Raw genomic sequence first — 17705 nt, 5'->3', positions numbered from 1 at the left:
GGAGAAAATGGCTGCTTTGGATGGTGGACTCGATGGCATTTACTCTGCAGAATTCCCTCCCCAAACCTCCCACTCCCCATATACCAACCTTCCCAATCGCCAGGAATTTCCCAACCAGGAACTAGCAACCCTACCCCAAGAAGCTTGTCAAGGGGTATACGACTGGCTTTCAAGATGCTTCAGTTTATCCTCATTCTATGGCTGGTGTCCTGGCCACTGGTCTTAGCAAGATGACCTCAGCAAGACAGGAGGTCATTGGTGTCTCACTGGGGTTTAACCCCAATTCTCTAGATGGGATAGACTGTGCAGTGTTACAAATGTTAACAAGTGAATGGAGAACCGTCAGTATGTCAATGGATTCTGCATGTTTGTTCAATTTTTGGTGTCATTACAGTCCATCTGTTTGAAAACCATCCAGGTGATTTCTCACCCTTCTGAGCAGATATCTTCCCCTCTGGACATGGAGAACAATCGTAACAGCAGAATGGCTTCCCTTCCTTCTTTTTCTTCCTGTATCCAGGATGGCAGCTCTCAGTGCATACAGAATGAGGCCGTCTCTAATGCATTAATGAAAGAAGAGACTCTCGATATTAAAAAGAGTTCAGAATTATTTTCTAGGTTCAGAAAATAGCATCACTTACACAAGATTGCTATTTTTTCAAAGCATGTTTGTCATTTTTTTTTCCTGAATCTTCTACCAGGGTAATATAGATTCTCAGCCATTTTGCCTGCCCACCCCTCAAATGAAAGACAACACAAGTTATGGGTTAAACTGGGAATTTATTTATGCATAAGCTACTTTGCATCCTTTTATACCATTTTAGCACAGGTTGCATTGTGCCTGAATAGCAGATACCAAGTTTGAGGACCCCCTGCTCGCTGGTATCTTGGGGTGCTTGCCAGCTTGAATAGACCCCCCCAACCTATGTTTTCCCACCAGCCAGCCAGCCAGCCATCTCTTGTAAGTCAGTATTCCTGCGCTGAGCCCTAATAAGTTCCCACCACCTTCATGATTCCATCCGAGGATGTGGGGGCGGGCAAAAAGGCTGCTCTTGCCCATGGGCAAGCACCGGTCTTCTTCACATTGTGTCAAAATATTTTGAGGCATAGGGCACTGGACAACTCCTGAAGGATTAAAAGTTAATTTATTAAAATATTTATATACCATCTTTCCTACTGTCGGATAGAGTCTCTATGCACTTTTGAAATGAAGATCTGAATCACACCACAAATATATTTTTAAAACATGTAAATTGGTACATGTGCTCATAACTGGCAAGAATTTCCTTCATGTATATGGGCCCAAAATGTTATCATTCTGTGGAATATGTTCAACAGAAATGTTCAGGAGGGCATGCTTTCAAGGCATTAGAACACAGGAGTTGCTTTACAAGAGGGAGGCTTGTAGTTGACTGCAAAGTCCCCCCCCCCAATTTGTAAATAAACAAATAAAACTCTGTCAGTAATGTTGCACTCTAACAATTTTCCTCAAAATAACCCTATATTTCAGTCCTACCTGTTTAAACCAATGATCCCATAGAATAGTATCCTCCTTAATGGCGAGAGTTTGGTCTGCTGGAGCCTGGAGATCAATATTTCCAACCTTCTGTTTAATGAAAGTTTGGTTTGATAAAGAGACCCAGTTGATAACATCAAATTGTCCTTCCAGTTCCTCATTCTGGACCAAGGAAACCTTTTCCCCAGCAGTGTTATTAAATGACACATCTCTGAGGAAGTGGTGCAGCTAGTCCAAAAAGAAAAGAGATTATTTAAGGGGATCTCTAATGAATCTGGGACCAGAATTATTCAAAATGTGATGTGAATGTTGATCAGTATATTGCTAGATTATATCCTGTGCAAGAGCCATGCTGTAAATATTAGAACTCAACCAAAATTATGCAACTGGGAAACAGGGAACAGAACCCACTGCAACTATGTTCTTAGATGGTTACATCTGCCATGGATTGATCATGAGTTTTGTCTTCTTTGTACTAAAAATATCTTGCCATGCAGTTGTGGTGGTGAAGTTCATTGACAGTGTCCTCCAGGAATAGAGACCCTGTTGCAGACTGTAACAATGCAGGATATAGAAGGCACAAAGGCATGAGCAAACAGCATTCATAGTTTAATTGGGTTGCCAAAAATGCTCAGGTGCCACCCAGAGAATCCATCCTGCCCATCCTGGAACAAGGCAAGACATGGATACCCATCATAAACATTCCACTCTGTGTCTATTATCAGAAAGGATAAGAAAGAAGAAATCCTGGACCACTTCCAGTAGCCCTTCAACATTTTAAGAGTTCTCTCAATGCAACATCAATGAACATTCATATTAGAGTCTTTCTGCCATTACCTGCCATGGCTGAAAATTCTGAAGCACCTTTCTCTTTCTTTCTGTTATTGTTCTGGTAGATTTGGACAAATGCATCACATGTAAAGCATGGGCCACCACATAGACAGCATTGTAGATGGTATAGCTTTGGCCAGTCATGCTCATTTCAAAATAAGGCTGAGGGAGATTTTCCAGCTTTTCCTCTCCAGTGCAGTTGCCAGTAGATATAAAGTCCGGAGAATTTCGGAAAAAGGAATTGGGGAATACACAACTAAATGCAAGAGCCCAGATATCCTGGACAAAACCATCTCTTTTACCAGTGGAGGGACTTCTTCCTAGAAGAAATTCTTGGAATCCTTGAACTTCTTTTGAGTGAATGGCAACTGATAATGTGCCATGAAAGTACTGTGTACTCCAGTTCCTATGGCTGGGAATTGATTTTATTTCCTGATGGGCTGTGAGAATCCAGACTTCTCCTTTTGGCTTTTTAAACTTCTGTTTATATATTATTTTACTTAGCAGTTGTTCAAAAATAACCATGGAATGGTGATCTCCATAAAAAATCAAAACATTGGCTTGGGTCTTCATGAGGTTATCATACACTTTTTCAGACCATTTTATTAATTCTGTGAATTCTTTATCCATACCATCCTTGTACACTGTGTCTATGAAGTCAAAGCAGATGCCATTCTTGAAAAATTCAGGAACCATGTTCTTCATGAACCATTCTGAATTCATATGAATTCCATTAAAGAATCCAACCCATGTCCAGTTGAAGTGGAGAAGTAAGTGCAGAATCCCCTTGTACTGGAGGGCTTCATTTGGGACCATTTGGTATAAGGAAGCAAACTTGTCACCTTCCAAAGTTAGTGAAGAATAGCCATAAGAGAGCTGATAATCAATTGAAGAGGGTATACAGGAATATGTTATTTATTTCTTTGGCACCTCTTCAGAGTCCTGCTTTAACTGATTCTTTTTTTATGTTATGATAAGGAACAAATACATGGTCAGATTGGAACTGGTTCATGTGCATCCATAATGGTTTTCTCTTGATTTTTTAAAAATATTATTACCAAACCATCTTCTCCTTATATACTTGAAGGATTAGAAATTTAAAAGATATATCATATCAGACATTGACATACCACAGACATATCAACGAACACACTTTCCCCCCTGGTTTAGGGTTCCTCATTGTTCAAGCATGCACATGTTGGTTATCATGCAGTTTCAGTGCTATTTACTTAACTATCACCCTCTCCAGATCCCCAGAAATTTCCCCCATTCCCCACATAGGAAACAGTGGAGAACAGGATACTTGCGGTGACTTGTACAGGGGTTCATGAAGTTGTGTCCCTTTTTCCGATACTGTTCCAACTCGGGGGTGTTAGAGGGAGAACTTGGTTCTCCTATTGTCTGAGTGCCATTTTCTCTGAAAGCACCTACTCTGGATTACAGGAACAATTCTTTATTCCAGACAATGTATTTTGTGTGTGTGTGTGTGTGTGAGTGAGTGTGAGTTCCATAATTCCAAAGATTATAAGATCCAAAGATCTATAATCTTAGTTTTCATTCCAAAAATATGCAAAATGACCCCAAAATGCTTTTTTGTGCATATTTCCATTTCGGGAATTTCATAACTTAGATTCCTGGTTATGGTGGACAAGGGGGCAGCTGCCACCATAAAAGGCCAGTTGCCAAGATGCAGACCAGGCTTATATAGTCATTCTATGCCTCCTTGCCCCATGCTGAGTGGCATGAGGTACCTGGTTCCTGCTCTGCCCACTGAGCCTTAGTCTCTCTTATGAAAGTTGGAAGGGATGAAAGATATTTCTGCACCTGCTAAGGTTGGGGGGAAAACTCCTTTGCATCACATGTAGCCTAGACTTTGCATCATGCATAGCAAAACTCAAGCCCAGTTTCACCTTAAAAACTAAAAAGTTTCTTTCAAGGGATAAGCTTTTAAGATTGAAAACTCCCTTCATCTGATGAACGGAGCTTTGATTCTTGGAAGTTTATCCCCTGGGGGACAAATGCTGGCCTTTGAAGTGGTTCTTTTTCTTCTTCTTTTTTGCCTTTGAAGTGGTTCTGAACTGAAACCTTCTCTTCTAATGCAGATTAACACAGCTACCCACCGGAAACTGTCCACAGAAGGGTGAAATTGATGCTGCGTGGAAATTCCACATAATTAGTATGAGATGAAGAACTGGACACAGTCTGTTCTCAGTTTCAACAATGCAGAAATTAAAGGATATTTTAAAAAGATTAAAACATAATACCAAGGATGAGAAAAGATATTCTATCAATCATGCTTGTAGCACCTAAACCTCTAGTGGCACATCAATGGAAAACCAATAAATATCCTTAAAAACACCAATGGTTAAATAAAATCTGGAAATACGTTGCCACGGGAACAAATCTCTGAACTAGGGCTCTTTATGTAGCAGGAACTTCTTTGCATATTAGGTGACACACCCCCAATGTAGCCAATCCTCCAAGAGCTTACAGAGCTCTTCTTACAGGGGCTACTGTAGGCTCTTGGAGGATTGGCTATGTTAGGGGTGTGTCACCTAATATACAAAGGAGTTCCTGCTACAAAAAGAGACCTGCTGAAAATTTTAGCTGCTGAAAACCCAATGTATGAATCAATTTTTTTGGAAAAATTGTTTCCCGTCTTTGAGTTTGTCTGGGGGAGGGAAGAAGAAAACAAAACATATGTTCCCTGGAAAATATAGAATACTATCTTTTTACTGATAGTGATTATATGTTATGTTTCCTCTTTTTTATTGTTATTGTATGAGTTTCCTGTTGTTAACATTCAAAGTTGTATGGTCAGTCAATGTTATGTAAAACCTTTTAAAATAAAAAAAAATCCTAAACACCTGAAAAAACTGAATTAATACAACTTGTGGTCAGGACAAAGCTGTTAAAGGGATGTTCTCCTTTCTCAGATCAATAACACTAACTTCGATAGCATTAAAATATATATGAGTTATGAAGGAGTCATAAAAATTGTTCTTTCTTCTGCTTAGATATTCTTCTGCTTAGATATTCTTACACAAGTGGTACGTTCTGTCATATTAAATAGAATCCAGCCATTTCTGTCTCCACAATGAACACTCACCTTTGTGTATAAACAGAGTGTGTGAAACACAGTTTTTCATACTCTGCAAACACATCCTACCTGAAGAATCTTGAACATGCATGCCCCAAAAACTCAGTATCAGAAATGGTTCCTCACAAGCTGAGGGCCATTCTCTCTCTCTCTCTCTCTCTCTCTCTCTCTCTCTCTAAAAAAAGCACCTGCTCCAGCCTACTGGAGAGCCAGTTTGATCTAGTGGTTCAGTGTTCTCTCTCTCTCTCAAAAAAAAGCACCTGCTCCAGCCTACTGGAGAGCCAGTTTGATGTAGTGGTTAAGTGCGTGGACTCTAATCTGGGAGAACCAGGTTTGATTCCCCACTCCTCCACTTGCAGCTGCTGGATGACCTTGGGCAAGCCATAGTTCTGACAAGAGCTGTCCTTGAAAGGGCAGTTCTTGAAAGAGCTCTCTCAGCCCCACCTACCCCAGAAGGTATCTGTTGTGGGGAGGGAAAGGGAAAGGAGTTTGAAAGCCGCTCTGAGACTCCGAGTGAAGGATGGAGTATAAATCCAATCTCTTTTTCTCTTCTTCTACTTGACAGATTCCTTATTCCACCCAATGCTGTGTCCCCCACCCCCAGAAAGGCTCCAATTTTGCCCACTCAGAGCCTTGTGCTCCTTTCTGAAAGCGGGGGGGGGGGGAGAACATCCCAGTGCCTAGTGATGCTGGAAGACTACTTTCAACTCCACAGGAGAACACTGACTTTGAAAAGAAACACATTATTTTGCAGATTCCAATAAGCAGTATGAGATGATCAGTGGACACAGTCTGTTCACATAATTAATACACTGGCTTTCAGATTCAGCAACTCAGAGAACAAAGGGTATGAAAAACTTTTTTAAAACTCTGAAAAACTGAATTAACACAATTCCTGATTGCAATCAAAGCTATTATAGATGCTTTCCTTTCTCAGATCAGTAATTTTAACTGTATAGCTACCATAAAAATGCTTTTACAAGGTATGAAAGAGTCATTCCAATCATTTTTGTTCTATTTATTAATTTATTATTTCAATTTATACCCCGCCCTCCCCGCAAGCAGGCTCAGGGTGGCTAACATTAATGGGTACCCAGTACTATAAAACCATATACAAAGATTAAAACATTTAAACATAAACATTAAAACACTCTGATAATTAAAGTGCTAGTGATGATATAATCTTTAACTAAATGAGATGGCATACTAACAATTATTTCGAACTTAGTGATCTTTAGCATAGAGCGATGATATAATATGCTCTCCAGACCAGGGCCGGCCCATAACCACGGATGTTGGTGGTGGTGGTGTGGCACCTCCTAATTGAAAGCCTGGTGGAAGAGCTCCATCTTGCTCCGCCCTGCGAAACTGCAAAAGGTCCTGCAGGGCCCTGATCTCTTCCGGGAGCTCATTCCACCAGTATGGAGCCACCACTGAAAAGGCCCTGGTGGCCACAAGCCTGGCGTCCTTAGGACCTGGAACTGTCAGTCGATGTTGTGTTCCTGACGGTAGTGCTCTCTGGGGTATATAGGGCAAAAGGCGGTCCCGCAGGTATGTCGGACCCTGGCCATGTAGGGCTTTAAAGGTCAATACCAGCACCTTGAAGCAAATTTGGTATGCTATTGGCAGCCAGTGCAGTGCCTTCAGCACAGGGTGGATGTGCTCCCATTTAGGGAGACCCATCACAAGCCTGGCTGTGGCATTCTGCACTAGGTGCAGCTTCCAGATTTGTGAAAAGGGCAGCCCCATGTAGAGAGTGTTACAATAGTCTAGTCTCGAGGTAACCATCACATGGGTCACTGTAACCAGGTCATCATAGTTGAGGAAGGGAACCAACTACCGAATCAGTTGAAGATGGTAAAAAGCCGACTTAGTGGTGGCTGCTACCTGGGCCTCCATTGTTAAGGAAGCAGCCAGGAGCACCACCAAAGGTCAGGAGTGGGAACCCCACCCCCAGACCACCCCGACTCAGGCACAGGACCTCCGTCTTCACCAGGTTCAGCTTCAGCCGACTCAGTCTGAGCCAACCAGCCACACCTTGCAATGCCTGGTCCAAATCTTCCGATTTGGAGTCCAACTGGCCACCCAACATCACATATTTGGATTTACCTTCTGTTGTATTATCTTAAATTCAGCCATGTCTGTCTCCAGAATACATAGGCAACTTTGCGTATACAAGAATGTGTGAATCACAATTCATATGGAAATATCCCCTGCCCTATGTTGGAATCAAATACTCAGCCAAATCTGAATTCCTACCATATATTTATAGGCTGACAATACCTACATTAAAAGTCATACATGCTTCCATGCTGTAGTGTATTACCTAAAGCACTGATGAAGGGTTCTTTGGCTGGGATTCCTTCAGAACAACATTATTGGGATTGTTCCTTGTCAATGGTTGTTTTGTTAGTGCATGTTTCCTTTAACTGTTTCGGACCCACTGTTCCCAAAGAGAAATTGCTTGCTAAATGGCTGTAAAAATGTTCAACCATTTCTGATACCAATAAGATTGTTTCTGAGTGACTTTTGTAAAGCATGTATGGTTGATGTAGTCATCTTTCTTGCCGTTCTTTTAAATTCTTAAATATTTTCTTGGTTTAAGGGTAATAGGCTGTTAAACCTGACTCAAATGAAAGTAAAGTGAATCACAATTTTTCATATTCAGCAGATATATCCTACCTGAGGAATTTTGTACATGCCCAAAACACTCGGGACCAGGGATGAAGCTGCAGAGAACAATCCTTCAATAATTGCAAACAGGTTGTCCTGGCTGTCACACCTGTAGTTGGGGGCCAATCTATTCCAAGGAGACAGAAGCTGAAGTGTAGCATGATAGGTCCACCTTGGATTCAAGTAGCTGTCATAGATACGGAAACCCAAGGTGACGTTGGGCAAGAGCCTGGGATTTTCATTGATCTCCTTGATGGCAAATACCATGGCCAGGACATGCTGGTAATTCTGAATCACTGCACTGGAAAGAGAGATGGAACATTTACCAATAGACTTTTGTGGATTTTGTGACGTTGTTGCTCTTGTTTTGTGTACCTGGTGCATATTATTAAATAATTGTACAGACAACTTTTTTTTAAGGTGATCCTTAACCCAACTTATTTTGGACCAGACAGCATAAATGAATTAGAACACAATGTCATATCACTCTACAGACTGTGATTCAGGCTGTAGTGTTTCATTACTATTCAGAACAGGTGTGGGGGAAAGAAAACCAGGGTGGTTTTTTTTTTCCAGAACAGGTGTGTGTGGGTGGGAACCACTGAATGACATAGGTCTAAGGTAAAGAAATTACAGAATGCGAAGGGATTCTAGCTCCCACCTCAAAGCCCTGAAGAGACTGTAGCTACTAGGACTAGATCTTTTGATCCCATCCAGACTTTGAGTTCCTCCTGCAACTGTTGTTCTCTGCATGTCTTATGACAGTCTGGTATGTACAAAGTAAAATAACATTGCCCAAATGGGATCAGAGTAGTGAAAGGACAATATTGCCTTTGAAGCATCTCAGTACAATGGAATGGAGGCACAGAGTTAAGATACAACTTGTGGTGCCACCATATGAGGAGTTCATTCCACCTAAGTCCTTTCAATTGCCTTATATGGGAGTAAGTTTCATACAGGATTGCTCCATTAAGTTCTCATAATGGAATCCCCTGTGTACATTGCCCATGTATTCGTCTGTTACACAAAACAACCTAGAAAGAAATATAGCACAGGGAAAAGCATAATCTCTTACACAAAAGGTTCATCTAGTGGCCCCGTAGGTTCTCTGGTGAAGTTTTTTGGAAAGGAGGCAAAAAGGATAAGATAGACCAGACCACCCAGGATGAGATGTCCTGGTTGAAGGTACTTGTGATGAATATCATGGGGGTGCCAGGCCTTGCATTCAGCAGCATGAGCCACACATGCCTGTGTGGGCAGCAGCAGCAGCAATAGCAGCACCACCCCAATTGCCATCCTTGGTTAGGCCGTCCTACTGAAGACAGATCCCCTTGTTGTTAACTACAGCACTCTCATGAAAATTTCCAGGGGTTGGATCTAGTCAGCTTTTCACTCATTCTTCCTCAATGCCCCCTTTTTGATACCTCACGTTCCAGATGGCTTTTGTCCCAACAGGTCCTACGATGCCCAGAAAAAGTCTAATTGGCAATACCGTTTTTCTTCAGAAGAAAACCTGCTGGGATCCAACCACACACTTTCAAAAGTCTGACCGGAATACTCTTTCCGCTATTTGACAATACTGAAGCTACGACTATCCGGAAAGTGTGACAGATCCCTGGTTGTATCCCTGACTCTACCATAGTCTTGAGTCTTAATGCAGATATATTTATAACTAAGAAGACTTTCATCATAATAGTGGTTTGCTAGAAATAGATGGTATTTTTGTTCTCGATACAATCTCTGGGGGGGAAAGCCATTTTTCATATGTTCCTCTCTCACACTGAGAAGTGCAGAGGTAAACTGTCTTTCCTGTCTTTCCACTCTGTCCCTGCAAGATGGGGATCAAAGAAGCTGTTTCTCACCCCTAAGAAGGAAGGGCAGATCCACAGTTAGTCTATATCTGCTTGTTATTTACTTATTTGTTCATTTACACTATTTCTGTGCAACATTTACCACCCAATTCAGGATCTCAAAGGCAGCAAACCATAAAAATATTTCAAATGTTTAAGAGTTTCAAACATTGGAAACCCTTTAAAATATAGCAATATCTTGCAAAATAAAAAGGCTCCATCCATCAATCCATCTGGCTGTCATAAGAACATAAGAGACGCCAATGTTGGATCAGGCCAAAGGCCCATCCAGTCCAACACTCTGTCACACAGTGGCCAAGAATGCCAGGTGCCATCAGGAGGTCCACCAGTGGGGCCAGGACATTAGAAGCCCTCCCACTGTTGCCCCCCCCAAGCACCAAGAAGACAGAGCATCACTTGCCCCAAAGTCCCTATCTATACCTTGTGGCTAATAGCCACTGATGGACCTCTACTCCATATGCTTATCTAATTCCCTTTTGAAGCCGTCCATGCTTGTAGCCGCCACCACTTCCTGTGGCAGTGAATTCCATGTGTTAATCACTCTTTGGGTGAAGACGTACTTCCTTTTATCTCTTCTAACCCAACCACTCAGCAATTTCATTGATTGCCCATGAGTTCTTTTATTGTTAGAAAGGGAGAAAAGTACCCCTTTCTCTACCTGCGCTATCCCATGCATAATCTTATAAACCTCAATCATGTCACCCCTCAGTCGTTTCTCCAAGCTAAAGAGCCCTAAGCGCTTTAACCTTTCCTCATAAGTGTTCCAACCCTTTTATAATTTGAGTTGCCCTTTTCTGCACTTTTTCCAAAGCTATAATATCCTTTTTAAGGTGTGGTGACCAGAACTGCACACAGTATTCCAAATGAGGTTGCACCATTGAGGGGCATTATGATATTGGCTGATCTGTTTTCAATACCCTTCCTAATAATCCCCAGCATATTGAGTTCTTCCTGCAGCCTTCATTCTCTTCATTTCTTATGACAGTCTGGTGCATAAAAGGAAAATAATATTGTCAAAGTGGAATCACAGTAGTGAAAGGCCAATCTTGCCCTTGAAGCATCTCAGTACAATGGAATAGAGGCACATAGTTAATATACAACTTGCAGAGCTATCCTAGGAAGAGTTACTTCCATCCATTGCACCATTAAGTTCTCATAAATGAAACCTCCTGTGAACTTGGATGCAGTTCATGCCTCACCATGTATTAGTCTGCTACAGAAGACCACCTAAACAGAAATGTAGCACAGGAGAAAGCATAATCTCTTACATGAAAATTTCATTTAATGGCCCTGTGGGTTCTTTGGTGAAGTCTTTTGGAGTGGAGGGGAAAAAGATAAGATAGACCAGACCACCAAGAATGAGATGTCCTGGTTGAAGGTACTTGTGATGAATATCTTGGGGGTGCCAGGCCTTGCATTTAACAGCATGAGCCATACATGCCTGGATGGGCAGAAGCAACAGCAGCAGCACCACCCAAATTGCCATCCTTGGTTAGGCCTTCCCGGTGAAGACAGATCCCATTCTTGTTCTCAACAGTGCTCTCCAGAGGTAGCCAGTGTTAAACTTATTTTTCCTTAATCCCCCCTCCACTAAACCTCACATTCCACATGTTTTTTGTCCCAACAGGTCCTACGATGCCCAGACAGAGTCTAATTGGCACCACCTTTTTCTCCAGCAGAAAACCTGCTTGGATCCAATCGCACACACAGAAAAGTCTGACCAGAATACTCTTTCGGCCATTTGATAATATTGAAGCTGCAAGTATCAGCACAGTGCGACAGAGTATGGTGTGTGTCCCTGACCATACCATAGTCTTGAGTCTTACAGAGATACATTTATAGCTTCCTTCACGAGTGTTCTGGTTATTTGTTTTATTAATGGTTGTTCGAACTAAACAGGGGAATTGGCATGAGGAAGACTTAATTACAGTCTTATTTGAAAGTCACCTAGAGCTCAAAAGTCACCAGCAATTAACTCTTTGGCCTGGGGCTAGAGTGTTTTTTTTTTTTTTTTAACTCTTTTAGTGTAATAGTTGTTTGCTGGAAATAGATGGTATTTTTGCTCTCGATACACTCTCTTAGGAAAAAAAACTTTTTCCCCATGTTCCTCACTCTCACTGAGGAGTGCACAGAGGTATATTTTCTTGGGTGTTTTCCCACTCTGTCCCTGCAAGATGGGGATAAGAGTTTCTGCTTCTGACCCCTAAGGGCAAATCCACAGTTCATCTATGTACTTACTTATTCATTTAAAATATTTCTATGCCACAGTTTACACTCAATTCATCATCTCTAAGGCAGCAAACAGTAAATATATTTCAAACATTTTAAAGTTTCAAACATTGGAAACCCTTTAAAAATACAGCAATATCTTGGAAAATAAAAAAAGGCTCCACCCATCGCTTCGTCTTGGTGTCAGTCCTTCCGTGGCAGGTGTAATTCCTCCCAAAATTAAGCTAGGCAACTCTGAATTAGCCACTGGCTTCAGGATGTTCATTGGGTTTCCAGAATCAAACATGAATCATAAGTAACTTCCTGGGCTGCAATGCACTCCCCATCTTTCTTTCCCCGATTGGAAGCCATGGTTACTGTGGCAGGCATCACTCATCCAAAAATAGGATGGGAAGCCTCAAAACTGGCCACTGACTTCTAGAGGATAGTGGGAGTTTCAGCGTGAAACACAAAAGGAATCAGACCATATTAGCCTGCACAATCCCCACAAGTCCCTCCCTAAACACACTTCATTTTAGCTTTGGAAGTTACAGTTATCTGTGGCAGGCATAACCTATCTGAAAGGGTTTCAAAACTGGTGGCCAGCTTTGGGAAGCTGATGGAACTTGCAGTGCCAAAAAGGAAGGGAGTAGTCCCATTCTGGCACAGTTGATCTCTGGAACAAAGCTCTGGTATTTTCAGTGGAAGCAAAGGTTCATACACAAGCAGCCAGCAAAGGCAGTCTGGACATATACGAATGATAGGAAATATCTCTCGTGAAACAAAGGGGATTTCAGTAGTTCCCTGACCCATCTGAGCAGTATTGTTGTGTAATGGTTAGACTATGGCTGATTTCGCACTAGAGCTGCCTCAATGTTGCGCCGCCGTTTGCCCCGATACTATTGGTCAATTTCACACCCGAAGCTGCAGGACTGCATTTTGACTCGTGGCTTCGCCCGATTTCCCCCGCAGTTTTGTGATCCTGTTTTTTGAGGATCACAAAACTGCGGAGGAAATCGGGCGAAGCCGCGGATCAAATACAGCCTCGTGGCTTCGGGTGTGAAATTGACCAATATTATTGGGGCAAACGGCGGCACAACATCGAGGCAGCTCTAGTACGAAATCAGCCTATACATCTACTGTGAGGTCTTGGCTCCTCTGGGGAGGTTGCTTGAGGAATTGAGGTCTCGGGGACATGATTTTGTAGCTGGCAGTGACAGGATGGCCATCCTCAGCTATAGCTGGAGGGGGGTTATCTCACACTCATTTGGGGATTCTCTCTAGATTTCCTGCTTTCCCTTTTGAGATGCATACTCTTCCTCCCTGGCCTGCCCAAGTCACCTGGCTTAAATCACCCTCCCAATCTGCCCTCTCCCCCACTCGCACCAATCCTCAGCTTCTTTTAGGGGAGCTGGTGAGAGGGTTTACAGCCATACACCTGACTGTGGCTCCCATTGAATCATCCGCAGCTCCCTTTCCTCAGCATCAGGTGGGGAAGTCACCTCACCCAGCCAAGCCTCCTCCAGGGCGGTCGCTTGAGGAGTTCGGGTCTCCGAGATGTGATTTTGTAGCCAGTAGTGACAGGATGGCAATCCTCAGCTATAGCTGTATGGGGGGGGGGTAAACCTCATGCTTGTTCCTCTTCCCAGCTCACACACACTTGGGGATTCTCTCTAGGTTTCCTGCTTTCCCTGTTGAGAGACATGCACTTTTCTTCCCCGGCCTGCCTAAGTTACCTGGCTTAAATCAGCCTCCCAGTCAGCCCCCTTCCCCTCTCTCACCAATCCCCAGCTTCCTTCAGAGGAGTAGGTGAGAGGGATTACAGCCATACACGTTGACCTTGACTCCCATTGGACCATCCTCAGCACCTTTCCCCCAGCATTGGGTGGGGCAGCCACCTCACCCAGCCCAGCCTCCTTTTTGAGCTTGGCTCTACCTTGTCCCCTGCTGAGTCTTGGTGCTAGCTCTCTGGGATGTCCCACAGCTCAAGCAGGGGTGGGGCCCACCTTCTCTCTTCTTTCCATCAGGGCCACTGGGTCACCCACGGCTCTAAGAGGCCCTTGTTCTCCACACCTCCCAGCTCAATGGGAGCCACAGCCTGAGTGCCAGTAGAGTCTTGGGTGGCAGACCCCAGACATTTAGGATCAAGGAGATCCAGGTTGGAACCACCACCCTGCCACAGAAGGTTGCTGGCTGACTTTGGGGCATTCACACCCTCTCTGACAGACCTACTTTATAGAGCTGTTATAGAGTATAAAAAAGGAGATAAGAGAACAGTGTAAGTTCCTTTGTTGCCCCACTGGAGATAATGGCAGGCTGTAACATTCATTATGGATCAAATATTGGTTGCAGTTTGCAGAACAAGGACCATCTGCTGTTGCTTCATCCTAAATTGCTGGAGCTCTTTCTGAAGGAGGCAAAACTGCTCATTTGGTGTCAAATGTTCTATTAAATATTGCAAGTTCAGAAAACTCCAGAGTCAGTGACTGGAGTGAGCAGGTTGGCTCCCCTAGTCTGTCTAGTTTGGTGTAGTGGTTAGGAGCATGGAATCTAATCTGGGAGGACTGGGTTTGATCCCCCACTTCTCCACATGAAGCTGCTGGGGCAAAATTGTGTCAGTTACAGAATCTTTCAGAGCTGTTCTCTCATGAGCAGTTCTCAAAGAGCTCTCTCAGCCCCACCTACCTCACAGGATGTCTTTTTGGGGGAGTGGAAGGGAAAGGAAATTGTAAGAAGCTCTGAAACTCATTTGGGTAGTGAAGGGGGGAATAAATCCAATCTCTTCCTCTTCTTCTTCCATCTGTTTGTCTTTGGCACATATAACTCCACAGAAAATGAAGCCAGGAGTCTTGCCTCCAAATTCAAAATGTTTTTGGGAGTAGTAGCAATAAACAGGAAGGGAATCAGATCACCTTGGCTTGTATAATCCCCCTTTTTGTGTAATCTTCCTTTTGAGTAAACATGGTATTTCTTGCATTATGATTGCTGGCAATGATAATGCAAGGGATTGGGAAAAACACATTGCTGAGATATTCTCAGAAGCTTTCTAATGTTCCTTAGAGTGCCCACCTGTCATCCCATGGATCTTCAATAGAATAGTCCAAAATCAAGCTCTAGGTTCACTTACTTAGTCCATAGCGATGTCAGTGAAATTAATTTTTTTTCTTAATTAACTGCTCCTTTCTGTTCAAATCTGGCCTCAGGACAATGATGTAGCATTTAGGGGAAAAAATGCAACCCAGCAACCCAGCACTGGAGACCAAGATGGAGAAGATCTCCGTGGCCACCATGTTTTTTCCTCTTAGGCTGTGGTAGGTGGGAACAAAAGACAGCCAAACACTGCAAAAGACCAACATGCTGAAGGTGATGAACTTGGTTTCATTAAAACTTTCAGGCAATTTCCTGGCTAGGAAAGCTACTATGAAGCTTACAGTGGCCAGTAAACTGATGTAGCCCAAAACACAGTAAAACATTGTGACCGATCCTTCATTACATTGCACAATGATTTTTCCAGACAGTGAGTGCTTGTCCAAATCTGGGAATGGGGGAGACGTTGCCAGCCATACAGCACAAATGCCCACTTCAACAAGGGAGGTTAAAATCAAAAGAGAATGTCCAAGTCTTTTCCCCACCCACTTTCTGAAGCAGTTTCCTGGCTTGGAGGCCGTGAAAGCCACAACCACAATGATGGTTTTTGCCAAAACACAAGAAACAGCTACTGAGAAGATGATGCCGAATGCTGTTTGTTGGAGGATGCAGGTCACTTTGTTAGGTTTTCCAATGAATAGCAGAGAGCAGAGGAAGCAAAGAAGGAGAGAGACAAGAAGAATGAAAGTCAGGCTCAAGTTGTTGGCTTTGACTATAGGAGTGTCCATGTACCTAAGAAAGATTCCAAGTACTAGAGCTGTAATCAAGAAGAAGAAAAGAGCCAAAGAAGTCAAAATGATGCCCAAAGGTTCAGTAAAAGAGAGGAAGCTTAAAACCTTGGGGATGCACTGATCTCGTTCCTTATTTGGATAGTGATCTTCTGGACAGTTGACACAATTATCCATGTCTGAAAGAGGAACAAACATGGTTACTGTCATGGCTGCTATGGGGGTCCCCATATCCCAAGACCTTGAGATGATGTTCAACAACTATGAAATAGCCATGATAATTTGTCCTCCCCCCTTTGTTCCTCTCCTCCTCTCTTCCTTTACTGGCATGTTCCTGGCAGAAGTAGAGAAAGTGGATCCTCCTCTTCCCTCCCACTTCCTCTGCCAAAGGGCAGCCAGCAGTGGTTGATGCATTCATAGAATAATAGAATCATAGAGTTGGAAGTGACCTCCAGGGTCATCTAGTCCAACCCCCACTGTTCCATTCCATTGTTCAGTGACCAGAGTAGGAAAAGATGCCAACTAGGAGCAATGACACAGCTCTTTGCAGCCTCAACTCTTTATTACCTGGGCTTTGTGACTGAGAAGTGAGACCCAGTGTGAAGCAGAGGTTGGTATACATTTGAGGAGACTCAGGTACAAATCCCTTCTTGACATGAAATTCACTGGGTGATCTTGGACCAGTCATACACACAGAGAGACACAAACATGAACACACAAAGCTACCTTATACTGAATCAGACCCTTGGTCCATCAAGGTCAGTATTGTCTACTCATACTTGCAGTGGCTCTCTAAGGCCTCAGGCACAAGACTTTCCCATTACCTCCTGCCTGATCCTTTTCATGGGAGATGCCAGGGATTAAACCTGGGACCTTCTGCATGCCAAGCAGAGGCTCAATCACTAAGCCACAGATGCTCCCCAGTCATACTCTCTCATCTGAACCTACTTCACAGGCTGGAGTGAACTGAAAATGAAGGAGCAGAGGATGAGTGCCTTGGAGGAAGGGCCAAGTAAAAATTCACTAAATAAATACGGAAATAGTGACAAGAGCAGCAGCCACTGTTCCTTTGTTTTTACATGCTGCATGTTATGTCTCTATCATAGGAAGTGGTGGTGCCCTCTTGCCCTGGCTGACTTAAATGTTCTCAGTCACATGGTGAACTTTTCCAAGCATCCAACTTGCTTTGTTATTTGTAACACTGAATCACATCTGTAAGTCCATGGAAATCCCAGTATGTCCATCTAGCAAGTGGCCCATGTATGGAAACTAACATGTTTTGAGACAGATCCAGGATTGTCATGGTGGCATGAAGTCCAGCGCCCACCTATTAAGGAGGCTTTGGCATGGGTGTTAAAATAACTAAGGCTCCACAACTCAAGGATCTCAAAACCATGACCAGATTATCTCCACCAGCTCACTGAGATGGTAAAGCAGTGATTCCTGACATGTTGCTAGCACTCGGGGCCAGAAGTTCTGTCTTATAAAGAAGAATCCTTTCCATGTCTATGAAATTTCAGACTTGATGATGCTTAACTTGCAGTAGAATCCTGAGCAGAGCTACCACCTTCCAAGCCTTAGAATAAATTTAGAGTCCAGTATACCTTGAATAGAGCTGCGGTGGCTCAAGT

This window comes from Gekko japonicus, unplaced genomic scaffold (assembly GCF_001447785.1).
Source record: "Gekko japonicus isolate JY-2015 unplaced genomic scaffold, Gekko_japonicus_V1.1 scaffold171, whole genome shotgun sequence".
Classification (NCBI taxonomy): domain Eukaryota; kingdom Metazoa; phylum Chordata; class Lepidosauria; order Squamata; family Gekkonidae; genus Gekko; species Gekko japonicus.
This window is presented reverse-complemented; position numbering follows the sequence as displayed.